This window comes from Nuphar pumila, chromosome 11 (assembly GCF_984573655.1).
Source record: "Nuphar pumila chromosome 11, dmNupPumi1.hap1.1, whole genome shotgun sequence".
Classification (NCBI taxonomy): Eukaryota; Viridiplantae; Streptophyta; class Magnoliopsida; order Nymphaeales; family Nymphaeaceae; genus Nuphar; species Nuphar pumila.
The window spans coordinates 79,047,324-79,073,792 of NC_143259.1; the positions used below are offsets into that span (position 1 = coordinate 79,047,324).

At 38.0% G+C, this 26,469-nt stretch overlaps 1 protein-coding gene across 5 annotated transcripts in view; it reads right to left on the bottom strand.

The window, feature by feature from the left end:
• The window catches only part of LOC149822441 (S-adenosyl-L-methionine-dependent methyltransferases superfamily protein), a 147,236-nt gene that overhangs the window by 118,356 nt on the left and 2,411 nt on the right, over positions 1-26,469 (bottom strand). The window lies entirely within an intron of this gene.

The window sequence follows — 26,469 nt, forward strand, 5'->3', positions numbered from 1 at the left end:
CACTAACACAGAAGTCGAGGCAGAGAGAGAGAGAGAGAGAGAGAGACAGCAGTAAAGAATGAGAGAACTCGTTAAGTAAGATTAGGGCTAATCTCTATGTTAAATAGAGAGAGGCCAAAGAAAGAAATTACACACAAGTCCCTCATTAAACATTAAATATCAAATAACCTCTAGTCTAGGAAAACTTAAACTTAAAACCTCTTAATCTCAACATATTTCATGCAATGTTTTGGTGAAAATACATGAGGAAAGAGTAAATCTAAGTATTTACTCAAATAAGAGTTTGAGTTCTATCTTTTTCGAAGTTTATTTATCAGAAAAATTTATATTTACGTACTTGTATTTGTGGATCTCCAAACCGGGACAGATTTGCCATGTTTGCAACATGCGCAAATCTAGCCCGGATTTAGAGCATGTAAAACCTTGAAATCTAGATGTAATAATGAGTATATGCATAGATTTTTGTAAATAAATTTGGCGGTACATGCATACATAAGTGGAAATTTGCATATGCATCGTTGTTGCTTTGTGAATCTATGCAAATCTGAACATGGTTATCTTTTTGGGTGTGATTATGTATGTAAATACATATTAAAATTATAAGTTTGTCCATGCATGCATACCTGTTTGTAAATATGCTATTAATGCATATGTGAGGCATGAAAACTTGATTATACATGCGGTCTGAAAATGAGCATGCATAAGTGTGCATAGTCGGAAGCTAAAAGTGTGTTTTCGCACGTTAGAGATGTGGTTTATATGTATATGTGAGTGCTGGCCTGGCTGGCAGCCCATCCTAGTGGGGCGCGGTTGGCACAGAAATCCAGCCCGGCCAGGCCCAGCCAGTCGGCTGGGCAAGAGGAAAGTCTGACAGCACTTGATAGGTGCTGACAGACCTATACCAGGCCCAGCCAATGGACCGGGCAGGTATTAACAAAAATAATAATAATAATAATAGTGTATTAAGACACACGTTTAGGTTACTTTTTGTGATCATGTGAAATCTTGAATGCAAAATTTGAATAAGCGTGTTATTGATAATGGGTCTGCTAATACCTGATTTGGGGTTTTGGCATTTCCTGTGCATTGCTCAGCATAAAGCCTAAGTACATGATTTTGGCCACATGAGTCTGCTGTGTATGCATACTTACGTTTATTTCTTGCACATACAAGTTTTCACTCATATCAATACTTTGGTAGTATGCTGATACACTTTCAAAAGAAAAAGTTTTATAGATGTATATTGTTAATTTTATTTTTTTTTGGTAGTTGGAGGGTCTGGCCAGTAATGCCCCAAAATTTTAACCCTTATTTTAAGGATTTTTTTTTATAACAGCGGAAACAATAAATAATGTAGGGTTAAACATCCCAGAACATTACAGTGGAGAGCAAGCCAAAACATCTATTTCATTTCATGATCAATGAATAATGACATCAGAGTTTTAAAAACATGAAAGGAACTCAAACTATCCCTGGAACAATAAATCCAAAAATCTCGATTCGATGCATCATCCCGGAGCCGCTCATAAACTCTATTCTTTACTTGAAAAATAGTAAATTAATTGGAATTAGACTACAACTGTCTAAGTAGAAATTACTGTAAATTTGGCAAATATACTAAGTAACAAGTATGTAAGAGAATTGTTTAATTACAGACAATAAAGCATAGCATGAGAATATGAACATGACTAAACAACTGCACAATGTCAATTTAAGTTTCTAGCTAAAATATATGAACACTACCAAGATCAAATCAACCTTCATAGGAATAAAGAATTCATTTCATGCTAAGGTAACATCATTAGCAGCATTTAAATATATCATGGCCACCGATTCTATTGAATGCTTAAATGTAATTGAAGCAGACTATGCAACAACTATAACAGACATATACATAAGCAAGTAAAGCGGATTATGCAACAGCAGCAACATGCATAACTTTCGTGTAACAGTCACAACAAGTTTCGTGTAACAATCGCAATACAACAACAACAACTACGCCTTCATCCCAAAATAATTGGGGTCGGCGATATGAACCAAAAAAGAAAATCATTATGGGTCTTCCACATGAATCCTTCTACTCCAATCATTTCTATCCAATGCCATGTCCTTGGTGAGGTTCAAAGCATTCATATACTTTCCTATCACCTCCATCCATGTCTTCCTAGGCCTACCCAAACCTCTTTTAACTAATATATTTTCCCATTTCTCCATCCTTCTAACTGGAGCATCATTAGGCCTTCGCCGAATATGTCCAAACCACCGTAAACGGTTCTCTCTCATCTTATTTTCAATGGGTGCAACGCCTACCTTCTTACGTATCTCCTCGTTTCGAATCTTATCTTTTATTGTATTTCCACACATCCATCTCAGCATACGCATCTCAGCTACACTCAATTTTTGAATATGATGTCTCTTGGCAGCCCAACATTCCGTACCATATAGTAAAGCAGGCCTAATAGTCGTCCTATAAAACTTTCCCTTCAACCTCAATGGCATTCTACGATCGCACAACACTCCAGTTGCACTTTTCCATTTCATCCACCCAACCTTTATCCTATGATTTACATCTCCATCAATTTCTCCATACTTTTGAATGATAGATCCCAAATATTTGAAACAATCATCCATCGGTATTTCTTGCTCACCAAGCTTCACTACACTCTCATTGTTACTTCGTTGCTTACTAAACCGACATTCCATGTATTCTGTCTTACTCTTACTCAACTTAAAACCTCTTGCTTCCAATGTCTGTCTCCATAATTCTAACTTAGCATTAACCCCAGCTCTAGACTCATCAATCAAAACAATATCATCAGCAAACAACATACACCATGGCACATTTTCTTGAATTGATCTCGTAAGCTCATCCATCACTATAGCAAATAGGAAAGGGCTTAAAGCAGATCCTTGATGTAACCCAACCGTTATAGGAAAATTGGTTGTCACCCCTCCACAAGTGCGGACATTGGTTACTACTCCTTCATACATATCTTTAATTATTTTAATGTACTTGAGAGAAACACCTTTCTTCATCATTGTCCACCAGAGAACGTCCTTAGGTACTCTATCGTATGCCTTCTCTAAATCAATAAAAACCATATGCAAATCTTTATTCCTCTCTCTATTTCTCTCGATAAGTTGTCTAAGAAGATGTATACCTTCCATAGTTGATCTTCCAGGCATAAAAACAAAGACACAATATGAACTCAATTATCTCACAGTCACAATTTTTAAAGCATACTGAAATTTAAAGAATACACATTCTGCAAGACAAAGACAAGACTAGCAATGCAGTAAGTCTACTCAAAGTGATACCTAACTGTTCTAATTAGATGTTTATCTTTAATTATCCTGCGGGTACACGCGCGTCGAATCACCCGTAACGGAAGAGAACATTCGGGGGTTTATTATTCATGGGTGTCTTATTAACCCGAACGTTCTAACCGAAACTGTAAATCCTAAGGGAGCGGCCAGTGACCGAGAGAACCTTCCAAAGGCCGAAACCAAAACAGGATGCATCCCTAACTTCTGCAAAAGAACATAGAGCTACCACCTATGACACATTTGGTAGTCCGGGTCCCCCAACTCCGAGGACTGTGGACCAACGAGTCACTTTAGCTCGAAACAGATAAACACATATCCCCGGAATTTTGTATCACCTACCCTCTCCAAGGTAAGCCCAAATCTTAGTGGGTTAATCTTTTCTTTTATTTAAATTACCCAAAGTACAGGGGCATTTTCCCAACTACCTCCTACTATCATAATAGTAGGTCTATAACCTTAGTCCTTTTACCAAGGCATCCACATCCCAATTTTCTTTTCATTTTGATTGTACAAACTCACTTAGAGTGCTCCGGTGCCTTTAAACCAGTCAAGCACGAATGCCCCGATGCCTTTAAACCAGTCAGGCTCACAAAAATTAAATTTAAGTTTTTCACTAGTGTTATTGACATTAGGTGCAAGCTCATCAACCCAAGTACGCGCATTAGGTACCCAACCCATATTGCCCAATTAGTCAAGATTTCCCAAACACCCTATCATTCATTTTGACTTCAGAGTGGACAAAGAAAAGCAATTCACATAACTTGACTGCATGCAGCAAACATTTTCAATAAATGACATTTCTTTAATATGTCTCACAACTCTCCTACAGAAAGCAGTCAAACTCAAACATTTCCATATTTGAATGTCAGCAGCTTACATGACATAATTTCATATATAAACAAATTGCGCATACGCCCATTTCTATATCAAGTTATAATTCCTTCTATCACTAAAGCGTAAAACATAGTGTTTCACAGATATGTAGCATCACATATTTCCCACTACAATCAGGATATAGTATACATGTTCATAATGGCAATAAAGATTAAAACACACTTTGTTATCCTCTTTTTTTTTCAAAGTAACTAGTACATAATAGTAGTTGATTTACTTAGGGAATATGCATTGCATAAATCAGACATGCAGTTTTAGAGATTTAGTAATGACCCTATATGATAACATTTCGGAAAATATGTGGGTTCTTTCATGTATAACACCAATATACTTCTGTGTGCGCGCCCCCAATATGTGCAGTGAGAGTAATGTCACGTAATGAGTGTGTGAGTACTGTGGAAATGCGCAGAAAATTTAAACATAAAGTGCATATCCATTTGTTTGTGTACATGAAGTTATAGCCAAGGCTCAATGTACTCACAACTTAAAACACATATAATGTTCAGGTTATACAGCAATTAGCAAGGAAATACATAGGGCAATCTTTATTATAACTACCCAGATATAACTGTAGATATTGTCCTACATATGGATAGGCATATACTTGTACAGCCTAACAGGTTAACAGGTGTGTACAGGTTATTGTTCTACCAAAGCTAAAAAAATAATCTATCAATCAATCAGTATGTGCATGCTTCTATTCTAAATCACGCAGTAATCTGGGCATAACAATTTTAGAATATGCAGTTATCTGTGCCTGAGAAAAATCAGGACATACAAAAGACCCGGACATGTAGGCTCTAGTGCAGTGGCATGTTCAGTAAAATATGTCACTAGTTGAGTGGTTATGAACTAAAATAAAATAAAATCGGCTACGGGAGATTCAAACGCTCATTGGAGTTCCAGCCACTGTCACACACTTGCTACCAGATTTTCACAACTAAATTGAATAACAGATCAAAATAGTAGTAAGAAGAGAATATGAAATAAAGTAGCACACATTACAAAGTCTGATTGCAGAATTCATATTTCACGAATTTTCACTACTGTGTTAACTCTACTGATGAGGAAAATAACAGAGATAAGTCTGGGAAGCAGTATATGAGACATCTACGGCAAAACAATTATAGATCAGGGTGGGTGCCAGGCTTCCTAATGACATTGAATTAACAAATATTGATTTTGCCCATCCTAATTTATTCATTCTAAACACCAACTTGGACAGGGCAATTTGGAAGGTGACGAAAATCCAAGATTGAGTGTACTAACGATCCAGCAGATTTGGGTCTTTCTCTATACGTAGATACATTTGGCATCCTAGTTTTTTTTTTTTGAAAACTCGATTCGGTTGTTGTGACAGACCTATATTGCAGCTCCTGATATCAGAAAGAAATTAATCATAATGTGGCCAAGGCAAAGGTGAAAAGCACGATAGAGAACAACACAACCATAGGTAAACAACATAAATAGAAACAAAAGAAATGACAAAGAGGATAAAGATTGACTCATACCCAACAACACGGACCTATACCCTACATTCCCAAAACTTTTTATTTGGGAATTCACAGCAAAACCCCAAAACCCCAAATTTTTTCAAGTTGGGAGTTACGACAAATCTGAAGCCTACTTGAAAACTTTGCAAATATGCAAAATCACAGTAAAACCTACCTTGTTTGCTTATTTCCCCTCTTGTTATGTCGTGAATCTGGGTGCAGCCTAACTCCTGCTCACCGACGAGTGTGAGAATGGAAGGGAACAAGAGGAGAGTCGTTGTCGGGTGGTGCTACCGGAAAAAAGGGAAGCGAAGGTGGCAGCGATGTCACTAGAGCTCGCAAAAGAGGAAAAGTTGCAAGGAGGTTGTAGAGGACAGCGGCTTGGGTTGCAGGCAAGTTTGGGTGACGGCGACAATGTCAGTGGGGGATCAAGAAAAAGGGGTTATCGGCATCCCGCCGAAGGTTACAGAGAGAGAGAGGAAATGAGAGGAACGGGAGGGCCTTTGTAGAAAGGTGCCCAATAAGGGAGGGTCGTTACCCTCACCTGCGGTGGCTGGGCATCCCCCTCCTTTGCCCTTTGCGATCTCCCCTTACGGGGGTTAGGGTTCACTCTGAACCCTAACCAAATTTTGTTTTATCAGGCAGCCCGTATCGTTTACGGTGGTTTGGACATATTCGGCGAAGGCCTAATGATGCTCCAGTTAGAAGGTTGGAGAAATGGGAAAATATATTAGTTAAAAGAGGTCGGGGTAGGCCTAGGAAGACTTGGATGGAGATGATAGGAAAGGATATGAATGCTTTGAACCTCACCGAGGACATGGCGTTGGATAGAAATGATTGGAGGAAAAGGATTCATGTGGAAGACCCAAAATGAATTTCTTTTTGGTTCATATCGCTGACCCCAATTGTTTTGGGATGAAGGCGTAGTTGTTGTTGTTGTTGTTGTTGTTGGGCAGCCCGTATCGGGTTGCCTTATATTACACATTTTTTTTTACTTACCGTATGTACGCGGGACGCAGTTCAGGTCCGAGTCCAAGACTGACACCCGAGATCCAGACTCAACCTGGATCCGCGATGGCTTACCGACATGGGTTCGCAGGTCAAATCCAAATGGATCCAACCGCGGATCCACACGTTAAATTTCATTTATGTGATATATTATATATATATATATGATATTCTATATGAATCCCGTTTATGGATCCAAATACATTATTATAAATTTGTACTAACTTACTATGGATCCGGGGTCCATTGTGCTTCATACACCCCTTATATATATCTGGATCCAAGGATCTAAAGTTTTCATCGTACCATGACTGGGAACCATGGCTTTAAATTTAATATTTACGAGTCCAAGACAACTATTATGGACTTCAATCAGCGAATCTCAGATCTAATTAGAAATTCTAATTGGACCCAAACCAATTTAAATCTTCTATGTCCAAGATTTTGCGGATCCAAAACCAGAAATCCGATCCCCTTGACTGAAAATTGATTATTAAATATTTAAATTACGGTTCGTGATCTAATATCTAATTATCGTAACAGATTATCGAAGATCCAAACAGGATATTTGTTTGGCAGATTCTTTTGGACAGCGTGACTCTTCTTTTTGCTTTATTTACATTTTATTTGCTTATGTCTCAGACTCTACATTTTAATAAATAAAGTTTAATTTGGTTTAGTTGAAAGATGAGTATAACATCCCATGTGGTGGTGGTTGTGTTTAACTGTAAAGGCCTCGGGTCTCTAAAAATGTTTCAGCACTTATTTTAAAAAAAATACAAAATTGTCACTTTTTCACGTGTATGAGTTGGGGTCGTTACATTTAACATGTCTAACCACGTCCTTGAAAAGTTTCCTGTCCATAACAAGATTTTGTAGTCCAATAAGTATAGCTATAATTTCTGAAGGTCTTCAGCTTATTTTCTCAGCTATAAGTTCCGCTAAAACTTGAGGTATACTCAGTGGAGTGGGTCAATTTAGGATAGCAGTCCTAACACTGTCGTAATCTAGCCTAAGGGCCATCACAAACTCAATCACCTGGAACTCAATTCTTCTTTTTGACTTCCATTGCAAAAGACATATTACACTTAGACGGGGTCTCTGTAAGGGACAAAGAATCCCATATTTGCTTCATTGATGAGCAAAATACTTCAATAGATTTATCTCCTATTCTTACCAAGCTCAACTAAAGGCATCACCTAGTACTTCCTCACCTAATTTGCTCGTTTATAAATCTCATACAGGTACTTCAATGTGTTGTGTGTCCCTTCAAAACTGACAAGGTTTATACCTATTCAATTCTCTAATGACCTTAACAACCATAAAAATTACTTTTGCATTGTTTATGCCTCATTTTTATTTCTTTCCCCATTTTCTTTCTTTTCCCCCTCTTCATCTTCATTGACATGTCATACTTATTTTTAGTTACCACACCATTCCAATAATCTAAAAGATGCCTTTTATACATAACTCTTCTAATGAAAGACGTACTATATGAGTAGTTCCCATGGTTAAGTTTAAATGGAATGATCTAGCTTAAGTCATCTTTCATAATCCAAACAAAAGTTTTCACAAAAAAAATGCATGATAATGACTTGCCACACCAAATAGGAGAACAATTCTAAACATCCAGAAAATTGCTCAAGAAATACGGATGAAATCTTAGAACAGGATCAAAATTTTGTTCTAACAGTCCCTATCTCCTCAGCTTCACTTGAACACCAAACACCCCAACAGCAATCAAATGGGCTGAGTTCCAAGTGACTTTCATACTAATTCTTCAAGTTTTTTCAAATTTCCTAGTGGTAATAAGAAATGCAAGAAAAAAAATCCACTCACCTAGTTGACTTCCAAAAATCCTAGAAGTAGTCTTAACAAATCATTTAAAAACGAGTTCTCATGAATAGAAAATGACCCAAATTTTAATGAGAACCACACACCCTCATTTGTTAAAAATAGAGGGGATGGTATCTGCAGCAATGTTATTAAAAACGCGCCTCAAGGAGCAAAAAGTGTGCCTCGCCTCAAGGCGAGGGCCTTTGTGCCTTGAGGCGCAAGTATAAAGCGTAAAAGCCTTGAGGCGTACGCCTCATATGCCTTAAGGCGTACGCCTCGCGGCAAAATGCGCCTCAATGTGAGGCGTATACGCCTTATTTTTTTGGTCAAATGAAGGTCAAAGCCCTCATTTGACAAAAACTTAGATGTTAGAAAATCAGGGGGGCCGACCTTAATTAGGGTCGGGGGCCCTAATTTTTTATTTTATCACTCATCTCTCTCTCGTCTCTCACAGTCCCTCACTCGTTTCTCGCACTCTCTCTCTCTCTCTCATCTCTTGCTCATCTCTCTCTCGCAGTCCCTCACTCGTATCTCACTCATCTCTCTCTCACAATCCCTCACTTGTCTCTCTCATCTTGGTCTCTCCCACCTCTCTTCGTCTCGTCTGTCAACCTAACCCGAGCTTGGGTTTCGGAAGAAGAAGAAAAAGAAGAGAGGTACATGTTTTATATATTTGTATATATATTTTTTTTTGTTATTTTTTTGTGCAAAATGTCAGCCTGCAGTTCAGTTGAGTTCTAATCTCCTTTAGCGTTAAATTTTGGGCTAGTATACAATGGGAAATAACCTTTTTTGTCATGAATAACTCTGTCACCTTGCTGCCCCAAATCGAGGAAATATATAAGGCCTTAAAAAGAGCCAAATCTTCAGCTATCTACTATCATCAACCAACAATAATCGCTAAGAAATATGGGTGATCTGTAAAACCCGCGTTTTCAAAAAAAAAAATAATCGGACCCGAGCCAGGTCGGGTCTGGACCCGACCTGGGCCCGCCCTCGTTCGGGTTTTTAAAACCCGACGCAGGAGAGGTTTTGTTTAAAAAACAAAACCCCCCATGTGCGCCGCACCTCACCCACACAGCTCCACCTCCCTCGACAGGTTTAGGGAAACCCTTTTAGGGTTTCCCCGAAGATCGCCCCCCCTGAGCCTTTAAGAGCAGCGTAGGAGGGCGAGGGGAGCCACACCTCCCTCTCGAAGCTCCTCGCTCCCCTCACACGGCCCTCTCCTCCTGCCATGCGCACGCCGCCGACCGCTGTCGCCGCTGGTCTCCTTCCAGGTATGCAATCTCCACCTTCTCCTCCTCCCCCTCCCATCTCTCTCTATCACCTCGCCAGAACGCCGGCAGGCGGCGAACGGCCCCTGCCACGCCCTCCCACCTCCCTCTGTGCCCATCGGAGACCCGACAGGGGGCCTACAGGGCCCCTGTCGTCCCCTTCTCTCTTTTGGGGTGCGCCGGAGTGCCAGCAGGGGCCAATGGCCCCTGCAGACCCCCTTTCTCTTCCTTGTGGGAGATCGGGCGACCGACAGGAGGTCGGTCGTCCCCCTGTCACCTTCCCCTCTGCCATGACCTGCGTAGGGGTCGGCAGGAGGCTAATGGCTCTTGCCGCCCCGAATCCTCTCTCTTGGGCAGGGGCTATCCCCCTGCCACCTCAGTGATGTCGGCAGGGGCGTGACCCCTGCCGCTTCTGTGCTGACGGCAAGGGGCTCGACCCTTGCCGATTCGCCGGTGTCGGCAGGGGCTCGACCCCTGCCGATTCGCTGCCGTCGGCAGGGGCGCGACCCCTGCCGCTTCGTTGCTATCGGCAGGGGCTGTCCCCCCCCCCTCGTCGATTCGCTGCCGATGGCAGGGGTTATTCCCCCTGTCGCTTCGCTGCTGTCGGCAGGGGCTTGCCGCATGCCGCCTTAGTGTCGTTGGCAGGGGCTCGTCCCCTGCCGCCTCGCTGTCATCAACAATCAGGGTTTTACTCTCTGTCAGTTGTTGTCGGGTAGAGGCCGAGGCCCCTGCCATTTATTGTTCGGTCAGGAAGGGGCCGAGGTCCCCTGTCGCCTAATTCTACCAATGCCTCAGTCGTACCATTAATTATATTAGCAAAATTGAATATTTAACACTCTTGCATATTTACGCAATAGGTCCCGATGGTGCTCCGCGGCTCAACCCTCGTATTATCCTCACACGTAGGCGTACGCAGCTGCACGACATCCCAAGGTAGGGTGAAGTCGCACAAGGGGCAATAGATCTAATTAAGTTGAAATAATTAAGATGTCCATGCTAGTTGTACTTAGATTTATATTGCTTTTGTGTGGCGTATTATTCTTGTCTGCATGTTTATGAGTCGAGGTACGAGTTTACTCTTCGAGTATTAATTTGCGTATTTGCTTATGTGTTGAAGGTGGTTTCGCACTTTTTGAAATACATATGCCCTTGTTTGCTTGTATACATTTCTGCCTGCATATTTCCTTTGAGTGAGGTACGACTTCGTGTCTCATGTATTACTTATGACCTTATGTGTTTGCCTGTCTAAGTGGTCAAGGTATGGTTTGGCACCTCGTGTGTTACTTATGTGTTTTTCGCTTGATATGCGGCATCGCAAGTCGAGAGTTGCTTGTCGTCATGTTATAACCTGCATATGCTCACATTTATGGTAAATATGTACTTACATAAATGAAGTCTTGTGCCTATCCTGATTCAGTTGTTTTCAAAACACTAGAAGTTGTACTTGTGCATTGTAGTTCTTTAAAAGAGGGTTTCCTCTTGCAAACCCAGTGCTCTTCAAATGGCACAGCTTTTGCAAAGTTAAGTTTTAATCCTCGCAGGATTTCGAAGTTGCATTTGAGTCCTCCCAAGTCCGCACACTTGGGAGAAATATTTTATAACCCCGATTCGAGTTGCGACCCAATTCGAATAACCCCGATCAGGGGCATGAGCATATGAATGAGTGGGGTTCTGTTGAAGGACCCATTCTTTATTTATCAATCTAGTGTCACATGTCGATACTAAGATAAATTTTGGATGCAAGATTGATAGTGTTGTGCCTTGCGTGAATGACTTAATGTGGCATTATGGCTTTTAAGGATGAATCGTGTCAAATGAGCACTCCTTTATTCTTTGGATCGTTATGAAGTTGTGTGTTGGGTGTTCTTTTTGAGAAGCCCACACACCTCCCTGGTTCAGTATAGTGTACTTTTAGACATGCACAACATGTTAAGTACTTTATTGATCGGACGAGAGATCCGAAATGACCTTGCATCATGAAATATGAAAAATGTTGTTAAAGTAAATTCAAGACTTATCTTGTCAGGCTGTGTTGTATTAATTCTTTTGCAGATAATATCTGTTGGGGTTTCTTTTGTGGAACCATTTCCCTTTCATCGTAGTCGTACTTTTGACAAGTACGACTGTACTTTTTGACAAATATGTCTTCTTACGTTGCGATGATTGGATGAGTAGGTTGTGGCAACTTCGATGACTGCAAATAACAAAATGTTGTGATCACCTAAATAAGTGATGTTTTCGCCTTCACCGGCAAGATACTCGAGTTGGTCGAAAGACCAGAGTATGTAGAATGGGTCTTCAGTTAACTACCCTGATGTACTCATTCGAATCGCTGACTCCTGTCAGGAGAGAGGACGGGAAGGTACAAAACTTCGATGGATAGGCCATTAATGGCAGTTACGAGCAAAAGACTCGGCTTCCCCAGTCATTGGAGTTAGGGGAATGGGACTACCATAATTATCCTAGGTGGTAGCTCTCCATGTTTGGGATGCATCCATTGTTTATGTTGCTTTGGGGATTTCTCTCTTGGTCACCGACCGTCCTCTTAGGTGCGGACTCAGTCAGCTATCCGGGTTATCATAAAATACATAGCATAATAAACCCCCGGATCAGTCTAAGTTGTTTCTAGAGTCGTGCCTTGTGCGTACCCACTTGGCCAGTTAATATCGAAACATAATTTAAATCCGATTACACAATTTGTTGAGTTATGCACGTATGAAAGCTATAGCATGCAACAGGTTTCAATACTTATGGAATTGTGTGTGTGGTTGATGTAGCATCGTATTTTGCTTGCTTATGCAGTGCTTTGCTTATAATAATTAGCCTACTTGTGCCAGTGAAATGCTTGTAATAGTTTTAGCATTTTGCTTATTATAGTTGCTTCATGAATTTGTTGAAATTAAATTGGTATATAATTGTTTGTCTACTTGACATATTAAATTATTTTGCTTAACTATGTTCTATATTGTCCTGTCTGTGCAACTACCAGTTTTTAGTGAAACTGACCCATTTTATAGGCAGGTATTGGATAGGTAATACAGTCTGCGATGGCACGATGGCGTGATGAGATCAAGATAGAGCTCTTTCCCTGACGTTTCGCTCCTGAGGACATGTTGGTAAATTTAGTATAAAGGGTATTTCAAAATTTCTTTTTTTTATTAAACCTTGAGTTACTAAAACTGTTTTAGTAAACTTCTTCTCAGTTTCAACAAACAAATGCTCCATTATTGAAATTGCATTTTAAAACCATTTGATTTCAATAGTTGTGCGAAATTCGGTAAAGGAAAGTTTACGCTGTAATGCGCTCAAGGTCCATTGACTTGTAGTTTTAAAAATATCATTTTCCGCTGAAGTACTATTTAAACTCTGATTATTGTATGATTTCAAAACTTTCTAAAATATTCTAAAAGTTACAAGTCCTGGATTTTTGGGGCGTTACATGATCAACTATAGAGCATCAAATGACAAATAAAGATAAATGAATACAAACTAAATGTAACAATTCCTTTACTGTTCAATTGTTAGAGTTTCTTTTAGAAAAAGTTTGCAATGAAACATCAAGTTTAATTTTTAATTGTAAATCACTAGTATTAAGAAGCAGCATGCAGAAAAAATACAAAGACTTCCATCCAAGATTTCTAGAGAAATTTATTTTTCATACAACTGCACTTTTTTTAATACCATGACAATATTTTCTTTCAAGATAACCTTAGTGGCGTAGTATGATATTTTCTTTTTATGGTTTCAATAGCTCGGTCATTTTTTTTCCCAGAAGGTCAATTCAGCAGCATTAGTAATGAAGTTGGTGGGTCGAAGCACCCTATTAGCAATCTTTAATTTTGCATTCAGCTATTAAGGTTAAAAAAGAGTGTTATAGAAATCTAAGTAAAAGTCATGATAATGAGAATTTGGAAAAGTATATGATAGCAAAGAAGGAAGCTAAGAAAGTAGTTTGAAACGTGAGGGATAAGGTATATAAGGAGGTTTATGAAAAGTTGGATACCAAAGAGGGAGAGAAAGATATTTATAGGCTTGCAAAGATGAGAGATAGGAAATCGAGGGATCTGGGTATGGTTAGATGCATCAAAGATGAAACTCAAAGGGTTTTAGTCAAAGATGAGGAGATTAAGGAGAGATGGAAAGATTATTTTGATAAGCTTTTTAATGGAAGTCATGCTCAGGATCTTGGAGACTTCTCCATTCATTCTCATGAAATGAATCGTGACTTCATGCGCAAGATTCAAAAGAAAGAAATTGCAGATGCTTTAAAGAAAATGAAATCAAGAAAGTCAGTTGGACCAGATGGTATACCTATCGAGGCTTGGAAATGCTTGGGTGAGAATGGTTTAGAATGGCTGACAAATCTTTTTAACAAGATTTGGCTTACAAATAAGATGCCTAAGGAGTGAAGGAAGAGTACTTTGGTGCCTTTACATAAGAATAAGGGTGACATACAAGATTGCACAAACTATCGTGGTATAAAACTCATGAGTCATACTATGAAACTTTGGGAAAGGGTGATTGAGAATAGGTTGAGAAAGGTTGTCATGATATCGGAGAATCAATTTGGTTTTATGCCTGGAAGATCAACTATGAAAGTTATACATCTTCTTAGACAAATAATTGAGAGATATAGAGAGAGGAACAAAGATTTGCATATGGTTTTTATTGATTTAGAGAAGGCATACGATAGAGTACCTAGGGATGTTCTCTGGTGGACAATGATGAAGAAAGGTGTTTCTCTCAAGTACATTAGTATAATTAAAGATATTTACGCAGGAGTGGTAACCAATGTCCGCACTTGTGGAGGGGTGACAAACAATTTTCCTATAACAGTTGGGTTACATCAAGGATCTACATTAAGCCCTTTCCTATTTGCTATAATGATGGATGAGCTTACGAAATCAATTCAAGAAAATGTGTCGTGGTGTATGTTGTTTGCTGATGATATTGTTTTGATTGATGAGTCTAGAGTTGGGGTTAATGCTAAGTTAGAATTATGAAGACAGACATTGGAAGCAAGAGGTTTTACGTTGAGTAAGAGTAAGACAGAATATATGGAATGTCGGTTTAGTAAGCAACGCAGTAGTGATGAGAGTGTAGTGAAGCTTTGCGAGCAAGAAATATTGGTGGATGACTGTTTCAAATATTTGGGATCTATCATTCAAAAGAATGAAGAAATTGATAGAAATGTAAACCATAGGATAAAGGTTGGGTGGATGAAATGGAAAAGTGCAATTGGAGTATTGTGTGATCGTAAAATGCCATTGCGGTTGAAGGGAAAGTTTTAAAGGACGACGATTAAGCAGGCTTTACTATATGGTACGGAATGTTGGGCGGCCAAGAGACATCATATTCAAAAAATGAGTGTAGCTGAAATGAGTATGCTTCGATGGATGTGTGGAAATACAATAAAAGATAATATTCGAAACGAGGAGATACGTAAGAAGGTAGGTGTTGCATCCATTGAAAATAAGATGAGAGAAAATCGTTTACGGTGGTTTGGACATATTCGGTGAAGGCCTAATGATGCTCCAGTTAGAAGGATGGACAAATGGAAAAATATATTAGTCAAAAGAGGTCAAGGTAGGCCTAAGAAGACTTGGATGGAGATGATAAGAAAGGATATGAATGCTTTGAACCTCACCGAGGACATGGCATTGGATAGAAATGATTCGAGGAGAAGGATTCATGTGGAGGACCCAGAATGATTTTCTTTTTGGTTCATATCGCCGACCCAATTGTTTTGGGATGAAGGTGTAGTAGTAGTAGTAGTTGTTGTTGTTGTTGTTGTTGTTGTTGTTGCTCACATATTACAGGTTCACATCGTGTGATTATCAGATAGTTACACAATTACAGAATTTCAAGTTCACTTGAAACAGAGTTATTCAAGACAAAAAAAGTTGTATACTCTTAAATATTTCCTGGACTCATAAGCATGACGCTGAAAAAACTTTTTTGTTAATTTAAAAGTTTAAGCACCATGCTCTTTGAATTGTTTGGCAAGTACAATATCGAAATTGTATAAATCTTGTATGGCTTGAAAAAATTTATTATTTTTGTAGTAGAAATTAAAAGGAGAAAAGAAGTTGTATACTCAGTTTCCAAGTTATATATGTTAAATCTTATTGAATATGAATCTGAATTCATTGGATTATATAAAGCATTGTCTTAGCTTTTTTTAACTCTTTGAGTTTTTGTAAATTTTTGTGTTAATATATATTTTCTTATATGCATTTTTGCAGTTAATCTGAATTCAATGCTTTATATAATCCAATGAATTCAGATTCATATTCAATAAGATTTAACATATATAACTCTTTGAATTGTTTGGCAAGTACAATATCGAAATTGTATAAATCTTCTATGGCTTGAAAAATTTTATTATTTTTGTAGTAGAAATTAAAAGGAGAAAAGAAGTTGTATACTCAGTTTCCAAGTTATATATGTTAAATCTTATTGAATATGAATCTGAATTCATTGGATTATATAAAGCATTGTCTTAGTTTTTTTTAACTCTTTGAGTTTTTGTAAATTTTTGTGTTAATATATATTTTCTTATATGCATTTTTGCAGTTGAATAATAAGAAAAGATGTAGGATGGGATCATGGAGCTAAAGTTTCAAATCCCACTAAAGATCCCAAACGCGTAGGACATGTAATTTGCAATTACTGTCATAAAGAGACTTCAAGAGGCATCTATAGGTTAAAGCATCACTTAGCTGGCACAAAACATGGTGTAAGCATGTGTGAAACAGTTCTACCTAATGTGAAAAGGTTTTTTCAGAATCATCTAAGGGATCAGAAGCAAAAGAAACAGGAAGATGAACAAAATAAGTTCGAAATCGGGAGGAGTATTTATTTTGGATCATCAAGAGTCGATAATGTGAACAAAGAAACCAGTGGATCACGTAATGATGCAAAAACAAGCACAAGTGATCCCGTGGACCTCTTTGTGAATAAAGAAGCACGACAAACCACAATAAACACTACTTTCAAAAGGGTGAAAGAAAAAATATATGGCGTGCCACTGGTAGGTTTTTTTTTATTCAAATGCCTTATCATTTAATCTTTACAATAGTTCATATTTTGGTGCAACGGTAGAAGCTATTGCAAATTATGAGCGAAGGTTCAAACCGCCTTCTTATCACGAGCTCAGAACATGGATTTTAAAGGACGAGGTAGATTGTACTCATGAAATTTTAAAAGAGTTCAAAAAGGAATGACCAAAAGTTGGTTGCAACATTATAATAGATGGTTGGATAGATGAAAAATAAAGAAACTTAACTAATTTTCTTATGAACAGCTCATCTAGGACAGTATTTTTGAAGTCCATTGACATCAGCGACATGAAAAAAACTTGTGCAAATTTGTATAAGTTATTTGAAGAAGTTTTTAAAGAAGTTAGTAAAAGCAATATGGTGTAATTCATTACAGATAATGCATCAAATTATGTGGCAGCTGAGAATATGTTAACAGCAGAAAAAACATGTTTTTGACACCTTGTGCGGCACATTGCTTGGATGTGATGTTAGAAGATATTGGGAAGATATTAATTTTTAAAGATACAGTGGAAAAGGCAAAAAAAAATACAAGATATTGTTAAAACGTGATGACCTCCACGCTCACCTGCGCAAGAAGAAAGAAGAGCAATATAGAAGAAAGGGGGCTGCAGGATTTCACGTCTGAATATCACAGCGTGTTTTCAATAGTATTAGGTTATAAGTACAGAACTAATACAATTTTTAGGGTATGAAAATACCCTCTAATGAATAGGAGAAATACAACATTTTACATTTGGATCCTGATCCGATCTGGTACAGAAATCGGATCTGGTACATAAGTTGGGTCTGGTACTGCACAAACCCGACTTGGATCCAAGATCCAATAACGACTTCTTTTCAGCCTCCCTCAAGTTGTACGGTCCTGGACCATGAGCAACTTGCCTTTCAGCATCCAGAATTTGTCTTTTGTCAGCCTTTGGTGAATATATCTGCAACTTGCTCTTCAGTTCGCACAAAGGCAGGTTCAATCTCTTTTTCTTCAACCTTCTTCCTGACAAAATGTTGGTCTATCTCAATATGCTTTGCTCGACTATGATAAATGGGATTAAAAGACATGTTAATAGCACTTTGATTGTCACACAACAGTAATGATCGTGCAATTGGTTCTCCCATCTCCGCTAGGAGATGTCTTATCCATGTAGCCTCAGCAGTAGCAACAGCCATCGACCTGTATTGAGCTTTTGTACTTGACCTAGTAGCAATGGCCTTTTGCTTTCTACTACTCCAAGAGATCATGTTCAATCCAATAAAACCACAATAACTAGACATTGATCGTCGTTCATCTAGATCACCCGCCCAATCAGCATCAGCATAAATAATAATTTCATGTGCACCTTGATTTGATTCGCTTTTCCTGTACACCAACCCATCACCAACCGTCCCCTTTAGATACTGTAGTATCCGCTTAACTGCCTCCATCTGCGGTATAGGAGGTTGATGCATAAATTGGGACACCTGATTAACCGAATACACTATGTCAGGTCTAGTAAAAGTCAGGTATTGCAGCATGCCAACTATGCTACGATACTTAGTGGGATCCCCATATAAATCCCCTTCTTCAGAACTCAGTTTCTGATGAATGATGCTTGGAGTTGCCAATAGCTTACAATCCTTCATGCTTGCCCTACTAAGAATATCCATCATGTATTTGTCTTGAGTAAGAGTAAGTGTATCGCATATCTTATCAACTTCAACTCTAAGAAAATAGCACAGATCTTCCAAATCTTTCATTTTGAATCTCTGATTTAATAACTTCTTTACTTCCTCAATATGGTCTTTATAGTTCCTTGTGATAATGTCATCTATGTATATCAATAGAAGAGTGGTGACATTTTGTTCCTTGTTGATGAATAATGAGTGATCTAGAAGAGACCGAGAGAAACTATGCTTCTGTATCTCCAGCAAAAAACTCTCGAACCAAGACCAAGAGGCCTGCTTCAATCCATAGAGTGCTCTTTTCAACTTGCATACATACTGATTGACATCTTGTTCTGCATATCCAGTGGGTTGTTCCATATAAACTTCTTCTTTTAAGTCCCCATGCAAAAAGGCATTTTTGACATCTAACTCGCTTAATGTCCATCCATGTTCAATGGCTAGACTCAATGCAATACGAATAGTCCCCATCTTAACAACAGGGTTGAAGGTTTCATCAAAGTCCTGTCCTTGTTCTTGTGTGAACCCTTTGGCTACAAGTCTAGCTTTATACATTTTGATGCCCTCATTTGGTTTATATTTTATCTTGTACACCCACTTGGTCTCAACCACATTTTCATTTAGTGGTCTAGGCACAACTTCTCCTGTACCACATTCATGTAAGGCTTTCATTTCCTCATTCATTGCTTCGACTCATTTTCTAGAGTTTGCAGCTTGATAAAAAGTGAGAGGCTCATCCACTTTATTTACGAACGTTAGAAACAGTTGAAAATCCAAAGAAAAATTCTTATAGCTCACCCACCTTTTAAGTGGATGTCAGGTCCGAGTAGATCTTCTAGCGTCCAACGTCTGTGGAACAGAGGTAGGAGAACCAATTTCTATGCAAGGAATAGATGGAGGTTCCTTCTCTATCCGGGTGTATACAACATCCTTATACCTCCCTGATTCCAAATTTTGAGTAACAACCTCCTCTGGTTGAAGTGCATATGTTGATTCCTCACATGTCTCTTTCTGAATGCAATCTGTAAGGCAACCATCGCTACTATTGGAGAAGAGTTCTGAATTTAACCATGGATAGTACACCTCAACATTGGGACTTGGATTAGTAACATTGGGACTTGGATTAGCAGGCTGGTTATCAAAATTCATCTCGTCAAAAACAACATTTCTCGATATTTTGACTCATTTGTTCAATAGATCATAGCACCTATAACCCTTGTAGTCTTCAGCATATCCCACAAACTTACACTTCAAGGCTTTGTCCTGAAACTTATGTCTCAATGAGTTGTCAATGTGAACATAGTAAACAGATCAAAAAACATGCAATTCATGATAATTGGGATGTATACGGAATAGAAAGAAATATGATGACTTGTTTTCTAAAATGGTCATGGGCAACCGATTTATCACATGGAAGGTAGAGTGAAAAGCTTTTGTCCATAGGGTGATAGGGAAATTACTACGTGCATCATGCTCATTGCACTCTCAACAATATGTCGATGCTTCCTCTCAGCAATCCAATTTTGTTAAGGTATACGTGGGCAAGACACTCTTCTTTTAATTTCATTATATTGAAGGAAATTAACAAAGTCACTAGAAGAGAATTCTCCTCCTCCGTCACATGGGAAATTGAGAATGTTAATGGAGAAACAACTTTTGACAAAAGAATGAAATTTTTGAAACAACCCAAAAACTTATGATTTGTGTTTCATGAAAAATATCCAAGTATAGCGTGAATGGCTATCAATGAGAATAAGATAATATCTACTACCAGGAACATAAGCAATTGGGGAAGGGCCCCAAACATCAGAACATATGACCTCAAAGGGCCTTGAAGCTCTCTTATTAATTGAATTGAAAGGCAAAACACGACTCTTACATAAATGACAACTAGGACACTTTATATCACTTGGTTCTGAACTCAGGCTGGACTTAGAAATGAAATTATTCAAGACAAGTTTTTCAATAAAATGACAACTACAATGACCCAAACGACTATGCCAAAGAGTTGGCTTATTAGATTCAGAGACAGCAAACACACATTCGGAAAAGACCATTGATGGACATTGATGAGGCTTCAAGGACGAACACGCAGAATAAGCAGAAGAAGATAGATCTTCTTGGAAGATGTACATGTTGTCTCTTCTCTTTCCCTCAGCGAATGTCTCCCTCGTGCGAAGATCCTTGACATAAACAGAAGAGGGAGTAAATTCAACTAAGGCATTAACATCATCAACAAGTTTTGAGACAGATACGATGTTCTTCTGAATATTAGGAGCATGAAGAACATTTGAAAGATTAAGAGGAGACTTAGACATGGGTATAATGACATTTCCAATGTGTGAGATGGAGTGATGAGAGCCATCTCCTGTAACTATGCTATTTTTACCAACATAAAGAGTAAGATTCAAGAGCTTACCCGCATCACCCGTGACGTGGGTCGCTGCTCCAGAGTTGACGTACCAAACGCCTTTATCATTTTGCTTCATATTCAACCCTGCCAAGGCCGTTAATAACAGCTTTTTTACTTCTCCTCCATCCCCCTTAGCTTCTGTTTACGAGGGTTTTCCCATATTATTTTGAGGATTATACCAACAATTTGCTTTAATATGCCCTCTCTTATTGCATAGAAAGCAAGTAGGAATGGGCTCTTGGCCCTGTATATTTGGCATTGAAAGTAGCCTGCGATCCCTAGAAATATTTCTCGCTTGTCCTCCTCTTCCTTGAAAAGAATTTCCTCATCTTCCTCTACCATAAGTTAGTCTTGTGCTCAGCACATCATGAGTGCCTGACTGCACATAGGTGTCCTCAGAAAACCCTTTCAGGGTCATCTCATACTGCAGTAGCTTTGCACGAAGATCTTCGAATGTTGGAAGTTCTGGGAGACACAATAAAGAAGTTGTCAGAACATGATAATCCGACCCCAATCCACTCAAGGTATGTTGTACTTTGTCTTTATCACTAACAAGACATCCCACAATAGACAACTGATCTATTATGCCTTTTATCTTATTCAAGTACTATATAATAGACATCGAATCTTTCTTCAACATTTGAAATTCTCGCTTGAGAAACATGATCCTCGCCTAAGAGATCTATGAATATGTCTGAACTAGCTTGTCCCATGGCTCTTTGGCTGAACAATCATCGGGAATAGCCACAAGAACTTCTTGTGAGAGTGTAGAGGTGATGTATGTCACTAATGCTTGATCACTTTTCACCCAAGCAACATAATCTGGATTTCTGATAAGAAGAGTAGATGGCGCCCCTTTATCATCCTTTTTTTCTTGTGAAATGAACTCTGGAGGGATTGAGATTGATCCATCCAGATGACCAGAGAGATCTTGGCTCCTTATAAAAAGAACGATTTGTCTTTTTCAGGTCAAGAAGTTTGAATTACTTAGCTTTTCGGAGACCAATTGACTAAGAAAATTAGAAGAAAGGCCTGAATGTGAAAAAGATGAATCCATTCCAAAGAAAGAAGAAATTTTCTAGACCAAAATTTTTGCTCACGAAGAAATCAACCACTAGAATATTCTTTCCTTTTTTTTGCAGGAAAATATGATAGAAAAATTATATTCGGGTATGATAAGAAAACATTAAGAGAAAATCTGATTAAAAACTGAATCAACGCAATATTCATTCCAGATTAAGTAAAACGTGAAACAAAGATATGAATATTTTGAGATGAACGATTTTGTAAATTGAGGCAGCACAAGAATTGATTCTGGAGAACCGATTATTCAGATCAACAGTAGAGAAGAAATCGACATATGTTCATGTCGAGAAAGTAAAAAAGAATAAGAATCCTTTTTGGGTTAACAAAAGAGGCTTTAGATTGACGACAACCTCTTAGAATCGATCAGCCGATTCTATGCTTTAGAGAGAAGAAAAGAAATCCATGTAGCCTAAAGAAGAGGATCAGATTTGAGGGAGAAGAAGATAGATGGGTGTTGACGTCCTTACCAGACGGAAAATCAGAAAGGAAAGAAGAAGTTATAGAAATTTGATCCTAAAAGGAGAATCAGAAAAAGAATCTGATCCTAAAGAAGAGGATCAGATTTGAGAAAGAAAGAGACGGATGGGATATTGACGTCAACCGAAAATCAAAAGGGAAGGAAGAAAATGCAGAGATCGAGATTTGAAGAAGGACGAATTTTCTTGACTTGAAGGTTCAGATCATCTCCTTGGTCATTCCTTTTGAAAAATAGTCTCAGGCCCAGTTTTAACGTTGTTTTGATACCATGTTAAAACATGATGACCTCCACGCTCACCTGCACAAGAAGAAAGAAGAGCAATATAGAAGAAAGGGGGCTGCAGGATTTCACGTCTGAATATCACAGCGTGTTTTCAATAGTATTAGGTTATAAGTACAAAACTAATACAATTTTTAGGGTACGAAAATACCCTCTAATCTATGCCATAGGGATTCGGCTAGCAGGGTGCCGCACCCGTGTCGACGCAACTCGACGCGGGTGCAGGTGCGGGTGCGGCACCAGGTGCAGTGAACCCGATCCTGGGTGCTTTGACCACACCCAGGGTCATTTCGGTCCATTTTTTTGGATTTTTTTTTAAAAAAAAATTTGCCCTACGAAATGGGCTGCAGAATTTAAAAAAAAATATCTGTTGACAACTGCTTGTTGTTGCTGCTCTTGTTTTATAAAGGGGCACTTGTGTCCACAACATCTAACGAGCTTTGTTGGCATCCCATGCTATTCTTGCCTCCAAATAATTAATTCGCAGCGTTGGAAAACATACTGTTAACTTGGAAATGATGATCCATCTTCCTCAAAAATTAAAACCAAAATTCAAGAGCCTTTTGAAGTCTTTATTCTTCAAGGCTTCAACGATCCAGATCCTTCTTCGTCAAGGATTTTCTCTCTCCATAGCAAATGATAATGGTGGTGGTAGCCTTGGTGGCTATTGGTATTCACTTTTCTCCTGACGAGATGGGTGCTCTAGCTGTAGCCTTGTGTAGACCTCTCTTTTCTACATGTCAAATGCAATAAATTTCTTTTAGCTGTTATTTGTGTGCAACTGTATATAAAATAAAATTTGAAGAACTCTAGGCAGTGGCGTGGCAGTGGCGGTGGAGTCGTAGTCCTCGTGAAGACTCTCTTCAACAAACCACATCAAACCTTTGCTAATATTTTTTTTCGTTGGAGTTTCAGACATGATTAAATCATGACAGTCAGCAGAACGCAACAGGCTGGGTCGATCAGATTGCCAATCCTTTCGGTTCATCAATTTTGTCTCGTTGCGCCAAAGTACACAACAAGTAGAATGTGGGTAACAAGTCTTCAAACAAACACCAGCAAAAAACAACTGGACCCCCGACCCACGTCTGAGGAACCTACGGTATATATATTTACATTTTTCCCCCTGTCGCCCCCCCCCCCGCACCCGGGTTTTTTGGAAGTGCTGAATCCCTACACCCGCACCCATGTGACATAACCTCTAATGAATAGGAGAAATACAACATTTTATATTTGGATCCTGATCAGATCTGGTACAGAAATCGGATCCGGTACATAAGTTGGGTCTGGTACTGCACAAACCCGAGTTGGACCCAAGATCCAATAACGACTTCTTTTCAGATATATCTATAGTCATGCATGCGTATTAAATTTGATGAGAGAGTTTACAAAGAAGAAAGAACTTCTACGTTCAACCGTCACTCGTTTTACCACAGCATATCTCACGCTTTATAGTATTGGATATTATAAGAAAGAGTTGAAGTTGATGTTCTTGTCTTCAAATTTTAGATCATCTAATTACTATAAGAAATCTGATGCTAAGAACATTTCTTATATTGTTCTTAATGATCATAAGTTTTGGACTGTTATATTATATGCAATTAAAGTTACACTGCCTCTCGTGAAAGTATTGCGATTAGTGGATGAAGATGAGCCTGCTATGGGATTTTTGTACAAGGAAATGGATAGAGCAAAGAAGGAAATTGCTTCAAACCTTAACAAGGTTGAAAAAAAATATAAACCTATTTGGGGTATCATTGATAGACGATGGGACTTGCAACTTCAAAAGCCTTTACATGCAACTGCCTATTATTTAAATCCTCATTTTTATTATGCTGACAACTTCAACCCGGATGGAGAAGTTATGAGAGGCTTTTATGATTGTGTTGAAAAATTGGTTATTGATGCAAATGTTGGGTTGAAAATTACAACACAAATCGATACATTTAAAAAAGCAAAGGGGTTGTTTGGTAGAGAGGCAGCCGTTACAACAAGAAAATTAAAAAGTCGTAGTAAGTTTGCAATTATGTTGTTATTTGTTAATACTTTCTTTATATTTTTGTTAATTATGACATTCTTAATGTTTTTATCAATTCTTTATTGTTTTATTTGAATGCAGCTGATTGGTGGAGTTCATTTGGACAAGAAAATCCGGAATTGATGAATTTTGCAATTCGAAATTTAAGTTTGACGTGCAGTGCGTCGGATTATGAGAGGAATTAGAGTATTTTCTCATTGGTTTGTGACTTTGTATTTTATTTTTGAAATACATTTTTATAATTGTAATTATCTTATAATTGATTACCAATTATTTGTAATTATAGGTGCATTCAAAACGGAGGAATAGACTTGAACAAGAGAAGATGAATGCATTGGTTTTTGTAATGTACAATATGAAATTAAGAGAGAGAAATATAAGAAAGAGGACTACCAAAGACCCTATATGTCTAGATCATATAAACTCAGACGATGAGTGGATTGTCGAGAAAAAAGATCCAGTGTTGCCTAGTGATCCCAATTGGTTGGATGATTCATAGTTGGATCTGAACTTCGACATAAATGCCATTGAGCATGTGCCTATTGAAAAAGTCACTTCACTTCATGATTCACAAAGTGGTTCTAGGCAAGACAGGTATTCAAGAGATCGAGGGAAAGCTATATTCATTTTACCTTGCTATGAATATAAATGTATTTTTTTAATTACATAAAAAAGGTATTTAATACATGATTTTTTATTGAAGAAAAAAGAAAAGCAAAAGAATTGACCGAGGATGTGGAGGAAGAAAGTGCAGAAGATGAAGAATCAGAGAATGAAGATGAAGAATAACCTATTTATATGGATTCCTCAGATGATGGCATTGAAGACTTAGATATTGATGATGACGAGATACAAGAGCCTGGGCCCTAATTCATATCATAGGGCTATGACCATTTATACATTTTTTTAGATCTTTCATTTGCAATTGTGAATGTTAACACTCATTTTGAAGAGTTTTGGACAAATATATTCACATTTGGTTGTTAATGCTAACATGCATTTTCTAATTATAACATGATGTTGTTAATACTAATATGCATTTTGTTGTTAATGTTAATTTTTTATTGAATGAATGCTCATATTTTATTTCTTAGATACTTACGATAGATTAAGTTGTTGCATTAATGTTACTTTTAATCTTATATTTTTCAGTATTTATTTGAATTTTTTTATTTTTTGTTGGTTGTTGCTTCATCAATAAAGCATTTTTTATTTATTTGTAATTTTAGATATTTTTTATAGTTTTTAAAGTTAAAAAAAAAATTGAGGCTTACGCTTTACGCCTCACCTCAGATTTTGGTGGAGCACCTCGCTATGCCTCAACGATTTTCACAACATTGATCTGCAGTAACTTGTATGAGTTGATGCTTCAACTGAACAACCTTTACCAACAATCTTCCCTTCTTGAATCCTCTGTTAGAGACTGATGCCTCCCAACAATGCAATAAATCAGCTTCTATTAAGGTTTTGATATATATATATATATATATATATATATATATATATATATATATATATATATATATATATTAAATATCACATAAAAACAAAATAAATTCAAAATAAACTGAATATAATCTAAATATATATGTTATATCTAAAATATATATTATATACTGAAAA